Source organism: Podarcis bocagei (assembly GCF_964188305.1).
Source record: "Podarcis bocagei genome assembly, chromosome: 3".
Classification (NCBI taxonomy): Eukaryota; Metazoa; Chordata; class Lepidosauria; order Squamata; family Lacertidae; genus Podarcis; species Podarcis bocagei.
Genome location: NC_138127.1, coordinates 53,815,819 through 53,834,349, shown reverse-complemented (window position 1 = coordinate 53,834,349; position 18,531 = coordinate 53,815,819). Strand labels below are relative to the sequence as shown.

The 18,531-nt window shown below is 40.7% G+C and overlaps 1 long non-coding RNA gene across 2 annotated transcripts; it reads left to right on the top strand.

Moving 5' to 3' along the window:
- Positions 1–12,466: 12,466 nt before the first annotated feature.
- LOC308583097 lies at positions 12,467–15,766 on the top strand. Of its 2 annotated transcripts, none has more exons than XR_014006052.1 (3): positions 12,467–12,548; positions 15,222–15,264; positions 15,644–15,766. It is a non-coding gene; the product is annotated as an uncharacterized lncRNA (long non-coding RNA). The 2 variants fall into 2 exon arrangements; XR_014006053.1 differs by having other exon boundaries at positions 15,659–15,720.
- The last annotated feature ends 2,765 nt before the right edge of the window (positions 15,767–18,531 follow it).

Below are 18,531 nucleotides of genomic sequence, written 5' to 3'. Positions count from 1 at the left end.
AATGACCAAAAGTTTGTTGAAAAAGCACAAAGAAACCTAATTGAATTCTTCACGAATAATATGGATAAAGGGACAAAAACGAGTGTGGTGTGGGATGCGAGCAAGGCAGTGATGAGGGGCCTCTGCATCCAACAGAACGTATGGAAAAGGAATAACAAAGAAACAGTGACAAAAGAGATTCTGAGACAGATTATGAACAATGAACAAAAGTTGATTAAAAAACCCAACAACATGAAGATAAAACAGGAAATAAAAATTCTCCAAACCCAATTTGCAATGTTAGTTAATAAAGAGGTTGAATGGAACGTGAAAAGATTAAGACAGATAAACTTCGAGTTTGCCAATAAATCAGGAAAGTGGCTCGCCTGGCAGGTCAAGAAAAAAAAAGAACAAAACATAATTCACAAAATCGAGTTGAATGGAGAAGAAACATCAGAACCGAAGGAAATTAGGAGAGCATTTACGGACTTCTATAAGCAACTATACAGAAACAAAGATAGAAATAATAAAAGAAAAATAGAAAGATACTTGAAAGAAAAAATGCCAAGGAAGATCCCGGTAGATCAGAAAGAACAACTGAATGCACCAATATCTAAGGAAGAGGTAGAAGAAGTTATAAAAGAGTTAAAAAGAGGGAAAGCACCAGGACCGGACGGATTCACTTGTAGCTATTATAAAGAAATGAAAGACATACTAATGGTTCCGTTGATTAAAGTAATGAATAACATCTTAAAAGAAAAAGATATCCCAGGAACATGGAAAGACGCATTTATTACAATAATACCTAAACAAGATTCGGACCTTACACAAGTTAAGAATTATAGACCCATCTCGTTATTAAATATAGACTATAAAATCTTCGCAGGGATTTTAGCTAAGAGATTAAAAAAGATACTAGTAAAGATTATACATAAAGATCAAGAAGGCTTTCTACCCGGCAGACAAATAAGAAATAACATAAGAAGCATAGTGAACGTCATTGAATACCTGTCTGATAGATGCGATAAACCAGCAAGTCTAATATTTGTAGATGCGGAGAAAGCCTTCGATAATGTGGTTTGGGAATTTATGTTGAAGAACTTAGAGCTTATGGAGGTAGGTCAAGATTTTTTTAATGGCATCGAAGCAATATATACGGAACAGAAAGCAAGATTGATAGTAAACAATTCCATCACTGAAGAAATAAAGATATCTAAAGGTACAAGGCAGGGCTGTCCACTCTCGCCTCTATTATTCATTGTAGTTTTGGAAGTCCTTCTAAATGCAATTAGACAAAATAGTCAAATTAAAGGGGTGACATTAGGAGTAAATGAATACAAAATCAAGGCCTTCGCGGATGATGTGGTTTTGACGGTGGAAGAACCCATAGAAAGCACAAAAGAGATCTTAGATGAGATGGAACAATTCGGAAAAATGGCAGGATTTAGGCTGAATAAGAAAAAGACTAAAATGATAGTAAAAAACATGGATGGCGATAAGATCAAATTATTACAACAAAGAACGGAAATTGAGGTTGTGAAAAAGATTAAATACCTCGGAATATGGCTTTCCGACAAGAATATAGATCTATATCAATATAACTATATCCCAGTATGGAAAGGTATAAAAAGAGATTTAGAGAGTTGGGCCAGAATGAAATTATCATTCTGGGGAAGAATATCGATGATAAAAATGATGGTTCTCCCTAAGTTGCTATTTCTATTCCAAACTTTACCCATAATTAAAGACACAAAAATATTCAAAGAATGGCAAAAAGCCATTTCAAGATATGTCTGGGAAGGGAAGAAGCCCAGGATTAAATTCAAAATATTAACAGACATAAAAGAAAGAGGTGGCTTCGCCCTACCAGATATGAGACTTTATTATGAGGCGGCATGTCTGTGCTGGATTAAAGAATGGGTAAAATTGGAGAACAAGGAATTATTAGATCTCGAAGGGTTCAACAACAAAGCCGGGTGGCATATGTATTTGTGGGGCGACAAAAAGAAGGCACATAAGGGATTTACGAATCATATTTTTAGAGGCGCATTAATAGAGGTATGGAATAGATACAAAAACATATTGGAACCAAAAATTCCGCACTGGTTATCCCCGTTAGAAATGATGTGTGTAAAAAAAGTTAATATGAGAGGGAAATGGGGAAACTATGGTGAAATGGTTATCAAGGAAGGAGGGAAGTGGAAGTTAAAACCTTATGATCAAGTTAAGGAGTTAACATACGATTGGCTGCATTACTTTCAGATAAATGAAATGTTTAAAAAGGAGTTGAAGGAAAGAAACCACGCAGAAAAAGAGTCAACTTACCAAAAAGAGATAATAGATAACGAACATAAAATCCTGTCAAAAATGTATAAAATATTACTGGAGTGGCATATGAAGGATGAGGAGGTGAAAGCGGTGACGGTACAATGGGCAAGGGACTTAGGTTATAATATTCAACTAGAGGATTGGGAAAGGTTGTGGAAAGAGAGCATAAAATTTACGGCCTGCATTTCACTGAGGGAAAACATGATGAAAATGCTCTACAGATGGTACCTGTCACCTGCCAAACTGGCAAAGATTTATAAGGTGGATAACAAATGCTGGAAATGTAGACATAAAGAAGGAACATTCTTCCATCAGTGGTGGGAGTGTAAGAAAGTTAAAAGCTTTTGGGAAGAAATTTACAATGAGATGAAAAAGATGTTAAAGTACACTTTCGTGAAAAAACCAGAAGCATTCTTATTAGGTATCGTAGGGAAGGATGTTAGAAGAAAGGACTACAGACTTTTCCAGTACGCAGTGACAGCTGCCAGAATGGTGCTAGCCCAGAAGTGGAAGCAGGAAGGAGTTCCAACGGTGGAAGAGTGGAGAACAAAATTGATAGAATACGCTGAATTGGATAAATTGACAGGGAAAATCAGACATACTAAGGATCAGAAATTTATAAAGGACTGGGAGAAATTTGTGTGGTACTTGGAAAACAATTATGGTGTAAAAATAACGCTAGTGGGATTTAAAGAGGCTTTGTAAAATACTAATAAATATTGTTTAGTAGAGATTATGAGGAAGGAAGGAATAATGGGCAATAGGAATTAAAAAGATGGAATGTGTATTAAAAGGATAACTACGAATGATGTCAGCAACGTTGATGGAAGTCTAAAAGGAATATGATTTGTTGTACATATGGTTTTACTTTATCGTTACCTTTTTTCTTTTTTCTTTTTTCTGTATTTGATATTCCTCTTTTTGAAACTCTAATAAAAATTATACATAAAAAAAAAAAACAAGTGTGTTGCAATAACTTTCACCTGAAATTTGCAGTCTAGGGATTTTGAAATAATACAGCACTGCTTGAAATACATAACTTCCATACATACATATGTACATATACAATCAACACAAGGCTGCTTATATAGTGGGATAGCATTTTATTTCAGTTCAAGGTTTTGCTTTTAGCATCTAAAGCTCTGTACAACTTGAGGCCAGTTTATTTGACGTACCACCTTGCGTATATGTTCCTGTAATGGGGGATGCTCCAGTCATCAGCTGTTAGTGTAGCATCTCCAGCTCTGTGGGATCAGCTTCCAATCAAACTCGGTCTTTTTGCTTTTAGTTTTTTGCTGTTGGAAGTTTATCTTTCAGAGAGGGCTTTCCCTGAAAGATGATTCGCCTATTTTATATTGTATGCTATACAGAACTTGTGTAATTAAATGCTTTTCAGATCTTTTGCAAAATTGTTATGTAGATACCCATTTCTCTCTATTTATTGTTCCTTTATATTTCTATTGTACGCCACTTTGGAATCATTTGTGGGGCAGCTGTCAATCATTCCTTAAATAAAAAGGAATGATAAACTTATCCTACATTCTTAGAGAGCCAGTGCATTTCTTCCTCATTATTGGCAACGCGTATTATGCTTTCTCCTAACACAGAACTGGTTTGCAGTTTAAAATCTTAGCAGTGCAAGTGATCCTAAGACTAGAAGAAAAAATATCAAAGAGGAAAACCTAGGATGAAACAATAAGCATGCATATGAAGAAGGAATGAAGTTCTCTTGCAATGAATGCTATTTCCTCCCAAGGCAAGATGTTGCAGTTGGGTTTCAAAGGGAAGTTGGAGGGGGTTCTGCTGAATATATTGCTCCAGTTTTAGTAAGCGACTTCCTCCCCCGGTTTCATTAGAACTTAACAGCAGATACCGTCAAGCTTGGGTCGGTGCCTGAGAAATCATTAAACAAATGTTATCACATATTGAAGGAAGGCACAAACAACCATATTGTGCACAGCATGCTGGAAATATTTAGACACAGCTCCTAAAAATATGTTGTGTGTATCATTAGCCCAGGGAAATACACCCACCCCACAGCCCTTCTTGCACCATCATTCCAGTTGCTGAAAACCACAGGAGGGGAGAGGGCTTTTGGGCTCAAATCCTGCTTGCAGGTTTCCCACAGGCATCTTGCTGGCCACTGTGAGAAGAGGATGCTAGATGAGATGGCCCACTGGTCTGAACTAGCAGGGCTTTTCTTATGGCCTTGTTTTAGGAAAGCAAGGCACAAAAAAACCAGGTTTTGTCTTTCAGAAGAAACAATTGTGGTACTCTCCTTACCATTCAATGAAGGATTCATAATCCCTTTTCCTAGGGATGGCTGGATCTGTCATTTTTTTGTTTCTCTGTTTCTTAAGCCGCCATTCAACCCTCTAGAATCCCACATCAGTTTATGATGATGATGTTTTAAAAAAAGTCCTCCTGAAAGCTAATTAGCATTTTAACACACACACACACACACACACACACACGTATAAAATCTCGATCACCCTATACCCAGAGGTCTCAGTTCATAGAACAGAATAAAATCAAAATATAAAACCACAAAATACATAATCAAAATAAAAACAATAACAATTATATACAGTTTGTATGTAATTTTGTGTAATATACACATTTTTAAAAAACATTTTGACCTAATACAATGCATTTTTGTATGCTATACTCACTAATATATGCATTTTTCTATGCATCACTTGGCTGGGGAACTGCATTGCAAAATTTGGAGAAGTGCAGTTTCTGAAGGATTGCTGTCTTTCAGTTTGTGTATAGTTTTGGAAACTGCGAATTACGTAGGTTTACTTTTAAATGTGAAATGAACCATTTCCCTCTCCCCTCTACCTACATATTAGCATTTCTGCTCATCCTGTTTTTCTTTAGCCACTGAAGCATTTCATGCACATTGGGACTTGATCACTCCATGCTCTCTGTCTGTCGCTAAATAGTTTCCATGTGAATGGGTTTGTGGAGAATTGGTACTCTTAATCATGCTGATGTTCATCATCCGCAGATGATTCACGTAGGCCCAAAGGACAGTACAAGTTCTTTTTACTGCTAGTTCAGAAAAATTGGCAAGATTGGCACCAGAGACAAATTACCCCTGCACCAAAATAGCAATGAGAGATCTAAATAGGTAGTAACTTGTTTAATGAGCTATTTCCCATTGCCAATTTGTTGGGTTTTTAAAAACTGCCTCCTACTCCACTGCCTTTAACAAATCTTGTTCTTCAAAGAACAGCGGGCTTATAACCATCCTACAAAATGTTTCACCTGCTGTTTTCGGCAGGTTGTGTTGCTGCGAAAGGAACAGGAACAGATCACCCTCTTTCCTTCTGGTCAGTTGGCAACCCTATCGCATTTTCTGTTTACAGTGGTACCTCAGGTTACATATGCTTCAGGTTACATACGCTTCAGGTTACAGACTCTGCTAACCCAGAAATAGTGCTTCAGGTTAAGAACTTTGCTTCAGGATGAGAAGAGAAATCGTGCTCCGGCAGTGCGGCAGCAGCAGGAGGCCCCATTAGCAAAAATAGTGCTTCAGGTTAAGAACAGTTTCAGGTTAAGAACGGACCTCTGGAACGAATTAAGTACTTAACCCGAGGTACCACTGTATTAGCTAAGTGAGGCAGCATCTTGCGACATATGGAAGCATTCTATGATTTACATTATAATATTTGGATGGGGCCAAATAATTGCCACCCTTTTGTCTGTGTGTCAGGCAGATACTTTGCAGGTGAAGATTTCTTCATTGCTGCACCCATCCATGCTCCTGTTGAATTTCTGCCTGGCTGTTAAGGGACTTGCCAGAAATTACGGTGGAAGACTCAGAGCATTAACTCTTAAAATACTTTGTGCAACAAAAGAAACTTGGTTGGCTTTTTGCTCTTTCCATTCTGCGACTCAGCCTTTCATGAGGGAAAACAACCAATTTAAGATGGACAATTTATTATTGGGAAAAGTTACACACAGTTATGAGGCAGGAGTATAGTTCAGTAGTGGAAGCTGGTCCGCTGGGGCACTGCTCCACTAAACCCAGTCTGAATTGAACCAGCTCCTTAGCTTCCTCCGCTGTCAAACTTACAACCAGTCTAGGGCAGGGTTGCTGTACCTGTCCTTCCTCCTTAGTCTCTGTATTGGCCTGGTAAAACTCAGCAGGCAGGAGGAAGGTCAAGCTAGAATTAGTTGGTTCCATCTGTCATTTGCTCTGGATCTGCCTATTGTTGGACTCTCTGCCTTCTGCCCCACCAGTGCCAATGGGCATCAGCCACCACTGGCAGGAGAACAAGTGCTTTCCATGCAGGAGCCAGAGTCAGGTGTAGGTCAGCAATAAAGAGCACAGTGTCAATGAAATCAAATCTTTATTCAAAACAATGCAGGCCTAGTGATTACAGCAACTCTACCCCGTGGGTCTTGCCTCAATGAGGCAGTTGTGAGGACTGAAGGTCCCCCCCCTTTCAACAGCTGCCTATGTCCCCTCCTCTTCAGGGTTTTTTCCAAGCAGTCTTAGACTGCTTTTGCATGCAACCAATCTCTCCTCTGCTCTTTTCATTTATGAAATGTTCTGCATGTTCTAGGAGACGGGGGGGGGGCAGAGGGGAGCTGGTTGCAGCAGGAGGGGGAGACTTCATGCATTCTTAAATAGCCTGTCTCATTGCTGTCTCTTGGCACCTCTCCTCTCCAGCCTCTGAGTCTGGACTGCTCTATGCCCCAGACTCTTCCTGCTTCAGCTTCCGACACCTCCTCCTCTCAGTCTGCTCCCTCTCCCCTCCCCTAACCTCGCATCCTTGTCCCACCACCAATCCCCTGGCTCTGAGCCATCTTCCCCTGGGGGTTCCCGTGGGGGTTCCCCAGTTGGTGCCTCTCACCACTCCTCTGCTTCTAGCCAGTCCATGACAAGAAGGTCCCAGATTTAAGTCTCTAGAGATAAGAGACTTGGATGGATAAGGTAGCAAGTGATGGGAAAGAGCTCTGCTTGAGAACTGCAGCCAGTCAGAGTGGACACTACTCTAGAGGGACAAATGGCCTGACCTGGCATAACTGTCGTGTGTGGAGCAAAACTTAAACATATTGCAGCAGAGTTCCTAAAAAATAGACCACAGGCAATTGTACTTCATCCAGCAGAGCTTTACTGCTGTTGTTTTTGTTTAGTTGTTTAGTCGTGTCCAACTCTTCGTGACCCCATGGACCAGAGGCACCCCTGTCCTCCACTGCCTCCCGCAGCTTGGTCAAACTCATGCTGGTAGCTTCAAGAACACTGTCCAACCATCTCAACCTCTGTCAGCTCCTTCTTCTTGTGCCCTCAATCTTCCCCAACATCAGGGTCTTTTCCAGGGAGTCTTCTCTTCTCATGAGGTGGCCAAAGTACTGGAGCCTCAGCTTCGCGATCTGTCCTTCCAGTGAGCACTCAGGGTTGATTTCCTTCAGAATGGATAGGTTTGATCTTCTTGCAGTCCATGGGACTCTCAAGAGTCTTCTCCAGCACCATAATTCAAAAGCATCAATTCTTCGGCGATCAGCCTTCTTTATGGTTCAGCTCTCACTTCCATACATCACTACTGGGAAAACCATAGCTTTAACTATACGGACCTTTGTTGGCAAGGTGATGTCTCAGCTTTTTACTGCTACTGAAGGCAAATAAGCATAATGGTCACAAATCCAATACATTCAGGATTAGCACAGTCCATAAGAAATCCAGTTGCAGCAGACTTAACTTAAACTAACAAGAACTTACAGTAAGACTAAACCAGAACACTGCATATAGAAGACCACACCAGAACAAAGAGATAGAAAGAGCAAGTGTGAAAGCCAGGCTCCTCCTGGCCTGACTATTATAGTCAAAATGACCTTGACAGAAAGGATAACAGAACCAGTTTAAACCACGTGTACTCAGCTTCCCTGAAGGAATAACCCAAACATCAGTAACCTTCTTTCTTACAGACAAGCATCCAGAACCCTCTTGGACTAAGCAGAACAGGAAAGATCTCTACACATCAGATCAATACTAAGAAATGCAAACTGACAATAACACCTCTTCCTATGTTCTCCTTAGCACCTACCTCTCTTCTACGGAACCAGAGTAGCAATGAATGGCAACAAAGGTTCCCAAGCTACTTGTTTACACTGAAGACATGCCATCAGATGACTCATCTAAAACATAGACATCTTGAAGAATGTAGGAAAAGTTGAAAGTGGTAGTATTTTCCATTAAAACAGCAGAATTTTAGGGCTTAGGGCCCTTGTAGCTACAGGACTGCCTCTCCTGGTATGCCCCGCAGAGGACCTAAGGTCAATGAATAACCATAGTTTAGAGGTCCCGGGCCCTAATGAAGTCAGACTATCCTCCACCAGGGCCAGGGCTTTTCAGTGATGGCTCCGACCTGGTGGAATGCTCTGTCCCATGACACTAGGGCCCTTCAGGATTTAACCTCCTTCCGTGGGGCCTGTAAGACAGTGCTATTCCGACTGGCCTTTAATTTGAATTCAGATTGATCTTTTATTTCCCTTCCCTTCTCTCCCTCTCCCCTTTTATGAAGATCACCCACTCTGAGACCCCACAGCTAATCCTCCCCTGGCCTCCTTGCTGGCCCAAGTAGGACCAATTCAGCCAGCTAGCCCTGGGGATTATCTAATTGATTTTTGAATTTTATTGTTATTCATGTTTTTATACTGTATTTTATGCTGCTTTTATAATTAAGTGTTTTAAATTTGTTGTTGAGCCTGGTTTTTGAACTGGGAAGGGTGAGGTACAAATAAATTATTATTATTATTATTATTATTATTATTATTATTATTATTATTATTATGTGAATAGAACCTCTGAAGCTGGAAACAGGTATTTGGAGCGATATGGGCAACCACTCTATCAAGTCCTATTATTTGCCCATCGCAGCTCACAACACTGTAGTTACAGTTTCAGACCCAACAGGTGGCAATCACACACAGTCTCTTCATGCTTGCAGAGTGTGCTACAGGAAGCTATCAGGCATCCTTAAGTCAACTAGAAAGAACAAGAGAGCACCTGGGTCATCCTGCAATCCACATTCATTTAAGAGAAACTGGATGTTCCTTCTGACTCTTGAGATAACTTTGGGTTATCCATTGGAAGTCAGGCTCCATATCAGACAGCCACACATTACTCCCAAGGGCTAAATTAACCCCCCCATCAAAAACTTTCACTGGAATAATCGAATTTGCAGATGTGTTCTACACAAGAAAAGATGCAATCAGCCATGCTGTGTTCTCAGCTTTGCTGGGGCTTAATAATAGTGAATACACCTATACTATGCCTTGAGCAAGCGTGGTGAGGTGCGGGAGGAAGCTGAGAGCAAAAGAGAGTTCTGTTTGTTAGCTCTGCTAAGTGGTTTGCTTATTGCCATGGAAACATCCACATCCTAGCAACAGCTTGTTGGTACCAAGCTGACATGGAATGATGAGCTGATACTGCCAAAGAAAAGGAAGATGCAAGTGAATTGGGTGTCTCCATGTTTTTCAGAAATGTTATGGTTTGTTAAAAGATGTGCCACAAGGCTCCTTAACACCCTCCTTTCCAAATCAAATGGCATAATAATGAGGAGAAATGGGAGCTGGGGTTGTGTCACTTTTGAACACCTGGAGTGAATCATCACTTATAATAATTTGAATCACTCACATAGCAATCATGATTCATTAGCAGAGGTTTCAAGAGCATATTAAAAATTAAATTAATTTTAGAATGCTTAGATATTGGGAGTCTATTTTTCTAGATCAGAACAAAAACACCCTTTCAATCTGATAGCCCTCCTTCCCCAGCTGCTGCACTGATTTATGGAACTAATCCTGTTGATATCGAAACCACTAGTGGCTATTATTTTTTTAATGCCTCGACACTGTATACTTTAGGCATCCTGTAGCTAAAAAGAAGAAGGGGAAAGGTGTACCTTTGCAAGTGATTGTTGATATAATATGCACTCTGTTGCAAGCTTGGTATGCAGTGATATAATATTGGTACAGAAATTGAGAACAGCAAGCAGTTTCAATATTATTGCAAATAATTGACTCGTACCTTCTGACAGATCATAGTAACTATGTATTTGTATTTGTTCAGTACACTGTATCCATCCAAAAACACTTGGTTTCAAAAGTGTGCAGCTGCACAGAGGATTGTAATCAATAGATGAGCAAATAATGAAATAATAGTGATATTGACAACCAAAAGTATAGGGCAATTTTAGGTGTGAAGATGCATGGCAGCCTGCTTACAGCACTTTGCATCAATCATTTATATCAATACCAGCATTGATATTCCATGCTTTTATGACTTTCACTTGTTCTTAAGGGCATCCATATTTACTTGGATATGTTTTATCCAATGGACCTGTTACACCATATTTGTAGGGTGTTTAATGCCTCACCACTTCCTTGAGCAGTAGGGTGCTCCATAGAGAGCACATTTGTGGTTACTTCCTTTGAAGCAGAGAGTGCTGCACACATTTTGCATTTTTTAAAATATCTTTTTTATTTTCAAACATACAACTGGATTTTAGAGGTGTAGGGAACAGTCATCCAGTGCTTGTCTTTAAATCTTTACTATTTCCTGGAAAACAGACAAGATATTTTAAACCACTGCTTTTACCATTCCATTCTTAGCTTAATTTGTGTATCAAATAAATACTAATTCATAAAGTTTGTTTTAAATAAATAAATAAAAATTATTTGAAGCAATCAAAACTTGACCAAAGGTAACAGCTCAAACTATTCTATGACTCACCACATGTTTCAGGGGGTTCAAATCCAAATTGTATCATATATATTGGAGAAATAAAATACCATAGTTTAATTTAAATTCAGTAAAAGCACGTTCTGAAACAACAATAAAGACTTTGCGTGGCAAGTCACCTCCCCCAATGAAATGAAGACACGGACACAATGATATAAGGTTAATGGGCGTAAATGGCCACAACTTTATTGATTACGAAAATTGAAGGTATTGGCCTTAGGCATTGGCTCCTATCGACTACCCGACATGGTGACCGGGAAGGGTTGAACACAAACCGCGGGAGTCCTGTTGAAGTACGCCAACTAGGATCCCACGGGTGTCACCGCTCGGGGGCGTGCCGGGGGCCCAACCTCCCAAGGCTTCGGACAAGGCCACGCCCCCCGGAGTCCTCTACCGGACTACCCCTTCACATTGGGGGAAGGTGATGGCGCTTCCTTCCCCCACTTTATAAAGTCTCGGCAGTGTGGGGCAGATATTTGAAGATAGATCTGTGGTGCAAGGAGAAGCCTAGTGGCCAGAATATAGAATTTGGGAGCCAGAACAAAAGCCTAAGAAGTCTAACAAGATACCATCTCAAGTCACTAGTAAAGTAGGTGCATAATAACTAGAAATTGTAACAAAGAACCTGAACTCAAGTTTGCTTATTTCCTCATTCCTTCTAAACCACTTTCCATTTGTGTCATGTAGTTTTAGTTTGTAAACCTGAGAGCAGGGGATGTTTTTCTGTAGTGATTTGAAATTTCTGGGCAAAAATTATGTGAATAGAAATATTAAAAGGCTTGGGAATTAGATAACAGCACAATCCTATACATGTCTACTCAGAAGTAAGCACCAGCTCCTCTGAACTGAATGGTTATTACTCTCAAGGTAAGAGTGTATAGGATAAAAGCCTAATTTACTTTTCAGATCGGAAGACGGCTATCATTACACAGTCCCCACTGGAGTATTTGTAGTGCTGCACCACAGTGGCAGTTTTTAACAACAGCAGACGTTTGAGTTGACCAGGGATGGAGGAGAAGTGAGAGGGGGTAAGTGGTAATTTTTAGCAATGGCAGAGGTTTCAGCAGAGTGAATGGGAAGTGACACTGAGGGGGGAAAGAAGTGGCAGTTCAAAACAAGATGTGAATACTTTCTATGTTCTATCAAGGCCACATAGAGGACATAACCATTGTTGTTTTTCTCAGTGGATAAGAAATGTTTGAGTGACTTTAAGACTGAAGATAGAATCTTTTAGTAGCACACAGACCTTTATAAGAAACTCAGAAAATAAAGCACTCAAGGTGAGGCCCAGCGTACACACTGAACTCCCAGTCCTTTTCAACCTGTCCGTAATTACTGATAAACACAGCCAATCATATTTACTAAATGAGTTTTAGTGCTTTTATTTCCCTAATAGATAAAGCCAGTTCTACGCACAAGCCAAGATCCATTTTTTGGTTCTAATTCCCTCAGGATGCTACCACCAGTCCTGACAGTACTACTGGTAATCTAACCAATAATCTGTTTCCATAGGCTGAGTTGGTTGAGGAGCTAGATGAATAAAAAGAAGTGCTTAGCCATTTACAGATGCTGTTTCACTGTGAATGCCAACACGGACAGCAACAAACACGTCTCCTTCTTTTAGTTATATATTACAAAGAACTTCTTGTCCATATGCTGGACAACAGATAAGACTTATTCTTGCTTCTGTTATGTCCACTGCAAACACTTGTCACAATAGACAGCATCCTTAATTAATGTTGCCTCTCTTTTGTTTATTCTTATATCCTGAGGGAAGGCGTGACTCCTTTACAGACAACAGTCAGTCCTCTGTTTTAAATTTTCTTTTATTTGAAGGGCAGTCCAGTCAAGTCCAGGAGTAGTAAGTGAGGAGCTGCACACAGGACCTCCTGGCAGTGGAGTCACTGCAACTTACTGGGAGGGAGAAGGTGAGGCAGCAGGGAAGCTGGTGCTGTGTGGGCTCATCAGCAGGAGTATTGGATTGCCTCTGCCAAAGCACCCATGCCATTGAATCTGCCTGCTGCCTCACACCCTCTAGTATATGGTAGTGACTCCGCTGCTGGGAGGTCAGGGGTGTGGTGCCACCGATCCTTACCAACCCCTCCTGGTCCAGTCCAGTTCCAAATTAAACATAAATAACTATAAGAAGGGAGATCATGGGCCCTGAAGTCACCCATCAACTGTTAACAACTGGACAGAACCATAAGTAGGCCAGCAGGACCCTTGGGCCTTTCCCCGGAGGGTCAGTTGTCTTGATTTCTGTTTAAATTATTGTAATAATTTCTGAATGTGCATCTATAGCTGCAAATAAGCACATGCAAATTGCATGCAGATCTGTGCACTGTTTTGTCCTCTCTTGTGAGGATGCATTTGCTCTTCTTGAGTGATGTGTAGGTGGCCACCTTGGCATTATCCCTGAAATGTAGAATGAGAGGACATACTTGCATGTTGGGGTGGTTAACCTCTGGTCCTCCAGATGTTGCTGCCCTTCACCTCCAAGGAGCCTCAACCAGCATGGCCAATGATCAGAGATGATGCAAACTATAGTCGAGCAACATTTGGAGGGTTTTAGATTAGCCACCCCTGCCTGCATCAACTTTCTTCAACATGGAACACAAATCCTGTATAATGTGAGTGCATGACCCAGATGGAAACTTTCAGTCAGCACCACCACCAAATCATAATAGTGCCTGATCCTCGTCCTGTTTGTGCCTGACTTACATAACAGAGGAAGAAAGTCATAATATGTCACATTTTCTTGCATGTGTTATTTTTCTGGGTAAAGCGTGGACTGAAATCTCTATATAGAAACTAAGAAGAACATAACAAAATTTCCAACTTTCTTTATTACTTTCCCTCTTGACAGTTCCCACATTTAGTAAGACAATATTCCCACATAAGCCAGATCAAAGTGACAAAAAAATGACACAATTTTTAATTGGTGTGAAAGGGCACAATATACCACATATATATATAAAAGATATTCCCATTCACTCCAAAGAGCAGGAAAATTTCACAGTGGATTGTGCCTAAATTGGTTTCTTCTTTCAGGCTGATGACTCATTAAGAGTCCAAGGGTAATTGATTGATGATTCAGTAATGGGAGCTATTGACAGGAGATGATTTCTTGGTAGCTGGGGTTCTCTCTCAGGTTTGAAGGAAGAGATCCTGTCAAAGCTTGGTGAAGGTGATGTTCTTCCAGCTGAGAGCCGAGAGAGTGCAAAATGATGTTGCATGTAAAAGCAATACCCAAGTGTGGTTTAACAAGCTAAGCTCCATACCCCTGCCTGCACCATTATTGCCATTCTCTCCCCCAGAGTTGGAGTGTAAAAGTCTGAAGCAGGGAGACTCCTCTACTTCTGAAGGCTCCTTATGAGATTTAGAACCCTGCAGACCTCTAGCAAATAGTTCTTCTGTGCTTTTTAACGCAAGCTGACACATCCTCATTATGTTGCACTAGTAACCAATGTGGACTTCTACCTTGAAACTCTGGTGATAGGCATTCACACTTTATAGAGGTTGGCAATAGTAATGGCTACCTTCTGGAATGGTTGCAGCTGCCACAGTCTTTCTCCCTCTACCCCACTTTGTAATTTCATGGAGCAACATTCATCACTAAACGGATAACACATCTCCCCCTGTGGAACAAAATTAAACCTTAACCAGATTCACTAAAATTATACCACTATTTCTTGACTTAACTCTCTACCCAGTGGACAGATCTGCAGCACTTGAGGGAACATGCTGTGTCTCTTTCAGTGTGGCCAGACAGCTAGAATTCAACTTTTTGTTGCGAGCCAAAACTGGAATAGCAAATTGAGGTGGGGGAAAGGAAAGGGCTCCCTTCAGTGTCAAAGTGGAAAAGTTGAATACTGCAAGAGAAGGGAGTTTGATACCTTCTTGCCCAGGGAGGAACCCCAGAGCCTCAAAAAGAGAGCTGCTTAATACATGGTGTTGCTACTGAAGGAAGGGACAACTCTTTGAGGAATGGCAGTAACTCATGACACAACATCTGCTTTGCATGCAGAAGGTCCCAGGGTCAATGCCCAGCATCTCCAGGTAGTGGACCAATTGCCTGACTAGTATAAGACTATGCACTATGCTTGTTCCTATGGACAGCCTGTAAGGGGCAAACAAAACATTTCATTTTTTCCAGAGCTGTGGAAACCCATTGATCTCCAAGAAAGAACTTTGGTCTGGTAAGTTCTCACCCACCTAGGAATCAAAGGATCTGCCAACTTCGTTTCTCCCTGTTTCTCATTTTTCCAGCCTTAAATTCAGTTCTCCACATTTTTGCAGCAATTTGCTGGGGGGGAAATGGAAGCTTCTTATCACCCTTAATTTTCCTTTCTGAAGAAAAGAAAATCTCTCCTAGACTGTTACCCCTGTCTTTCTATTTAGGGTTTATCTCCTCTCCAGTGCGACACAACCTGCAGGCTTCCGGGAGCCTGCTCCACACAATTATTTTTAGGCTGTGGGTGACATGTTCATTGAATAAATGCAGTTTTCTCCTGCCCTCCCTCCTCTGGATACCCGGTGACGCTGTTGTGTGATTTATTTGTTTGTTTCTATTCGTAGGCTTCTCTTTCGCAGGGGTTCAAAACAGGCTGCAGCAATCGTTGTTTCAAAATCTTCATTTCTGTACCTGGAGGGCTTATCACCCGAGTCACTTTAATTAAACAGCTTGGGAAATGAAAGAGGTCGAATGAGGTCATTAAAATTCTATTTTTAAGGAGATAACTTTTAAGAGTTATACTTTAGCAATACCGAAGACATTTTAGCTTTCTGTTGCTGAACACTTGGAGCAGCTTCATTCTGGTACAAAAAAGGCGCACTCATTTTAAGGAACAATTCTACTGTGTGGTTTAGGTCTTCTTGGACCCCCTTTGTATGAAACAGAAGCAGGGTTGAGAGCTGCTTTCAAAAATCCTATTTCTAATGTTCTTGTTTTCTCCATGCAGGGATGTTTGTAGAGAGCATGGGGCTTCTCCACCGTTTAAGTCTGAAGTAGCATGGTCCAGAAATAACTCCATGTGGAGGTCAACACCAAGCTGTGCATTTAGACAAGCTGGGTGTCCTTTAGATGTTTTAGACTCTCCCATCACCTCCTTCCATCTTGGCCAATGGTCAGGGAAATATGGGAATTGTAGTCCAACAGCATCTGGAGGGCAACAGGTTGGGAGAGACTGGCTCAAGAAGTCTGTCTCTTCTGGGTTAGAGCAGGGTCAGTGTTCTACTTATCCCTTTTCTAATTATTCCTGTTGCAGCAGTGGATGTAATGGGAAAAGAAGCATGAATTGGAAACCTCTCAGTCTTATCTACACAGAGTATCATTCCCTGTCATTGACAATGCTGGCTGTGGCCTACTGCAGAACTGCCTCTCATTGCTCCAGAGTATCATCAGCTGCCTGCTGACTTTATGTTGTGCAAGAATATGTTATTGCATGCACTTGTGAATGATACTCACACATTCCAAAAGGAATTTATGGACCCATCACAGCCTCTATTTTTGTAGGACTGTTCTTTATTTCAAAATATTATGGTTCCTGATTGGACATAGTAGCTTCTCTTCTTTTTCCAGAGACTGCAGCTCTGGGACAGCTGTTTTCTTGGAATTTTGCATTTGGCAAACTCTACTTTAAAAGGCCTTACTGGCTTACATAAGCTGTGTCAGTTTCCCCTTTGATAAAGGATTTGGCTGCAGCCCTGAACTCAGTTACTCACTTAGTCCCAATGAACTCAGTAGGCTTAACCAGGCATAGCGGACTGCAGGATTACATTATTTGTCACTTATCTGGATGCGTAGAAGCATTATGAGCTTTTAATTCAAGTTCATCTTTATAAGGAAGCTTTATGGGATCTGCCAGATGAGATACCAACTGCATGCTTAGTGACTACATTAGAATTTTTACAATAAACAGTTGCAGATTACCCAAGGGGATGTAACCAGATTCAAATAATGTCCAAGACACGGTATTTTTAGTTTTATTCTTTTGCTGACGCATTGCCAATTAATGTTCCATTACTTTTGCTGGAGGCATGCAAGTTTTTGCATACAAGGCACAAAGGAGGCACTAGCTTTGGCGTCGTTAAAGTCAATAGGCTGTTTTCTCCCAAGTTACTTCCATCGTCCATTCGTGTGTATCTGTTTCTATAACGGACAATAGAACACTCAGATTTTCACACTTGGCCTCCACCTTCCCTTAAAACAGGCCTATGATTAAGTAGAGACCACTTTTGTATCTCTTTTGTAAACTTTGTGAGGGCTGAAGGTGAGCTCACTGCATTAATTTTACTGTAGGTTTTTTTCCTGAATTGTTTTATCTCCAGGTTTCAAAATCTTGATTATGATGGTAGGGCTTCTGTCACATTTTCTAACTTTCCTTTCGCACTGCAGTAACTACTGTGTTATGGAACTGTGGCTTTTTGACAGATAAACCAGCATGTTGCACTACATTGCATTCACACCAATAGACATGGTGTGACACAACAAATGCCATTGGACAGTGTTGCTACTCCGCCACCTTGCCGGACATGTGCGCTTCTCTGTTCCTCCATGATTCACCCATGAAAATGGCAGGAAAGAACTGTAGGCTGGTATATACCACTCCACATTTTGTCACTTTACTCCAGTGATTTCCTGGGTTAATGGGGCTGCAAATTGATGTTTTACGCTGGAAGCAATTAACACAGAAATGAGTACTAAATTTCCACTAGATTCCACTAGCTTTCTGGAATTGGTTTTTACGTTGTGTGAAAGCTCAAATATAATGCAGGTATTAAGTTTAGGAAACATTGCAGAAATGGTGTGTGAATGCAACCTCTGAACCATTCTAGGTAAGTGTCATCAGGGGTAACCATTCAGAGAGCACAACTTCTGAGCCTTGGTAGTGTGAAGAAGTCCTGACCAAAATTAATGCCTTGCAAAAGGACAAAAACATTGATCTGATTCTTAATATTTTTTTGATGTTGGAAACAAAGAAGAAGCCCACTTTGCAATGCGTAACATGCAATTATTCTAACTGTGAGAGAAAGCACTTTGGGTTGTTGATTAGATTTTCACATTAGATAGAAGCCTGCTCTTCTCCTTGTCACCTATCAGTTCTGTCATATTCTACAAAGGATGTGGTGCCTTTGTTCTGTTGCTTATGAATCTGTTTGGTAGATTAATCTCTCCTATGTGCTCTGCATTTAAAGCATGTTTTCAGCTTGGTTCTCCCTTGCATTTTCTGCTATTGTCCAGAGGTGGTGCTGAGTGCTCAGGTACTACATTGTTTAAAATGGTCAAGAACAGGAAGAAGAATCTTCATTCTCTCTTTAGTGATCATTGTACCCTACAAGTGGTAAGGAAAAAGGGGGGGGGAACGCTTTAAAAAATGGAAATACAAACCAGTATGTTTAATAAGCACTGTGCACTGAATGAGTTTCTAAGACAAAGGCTGATATTCCATGTGCACTCATCTGGG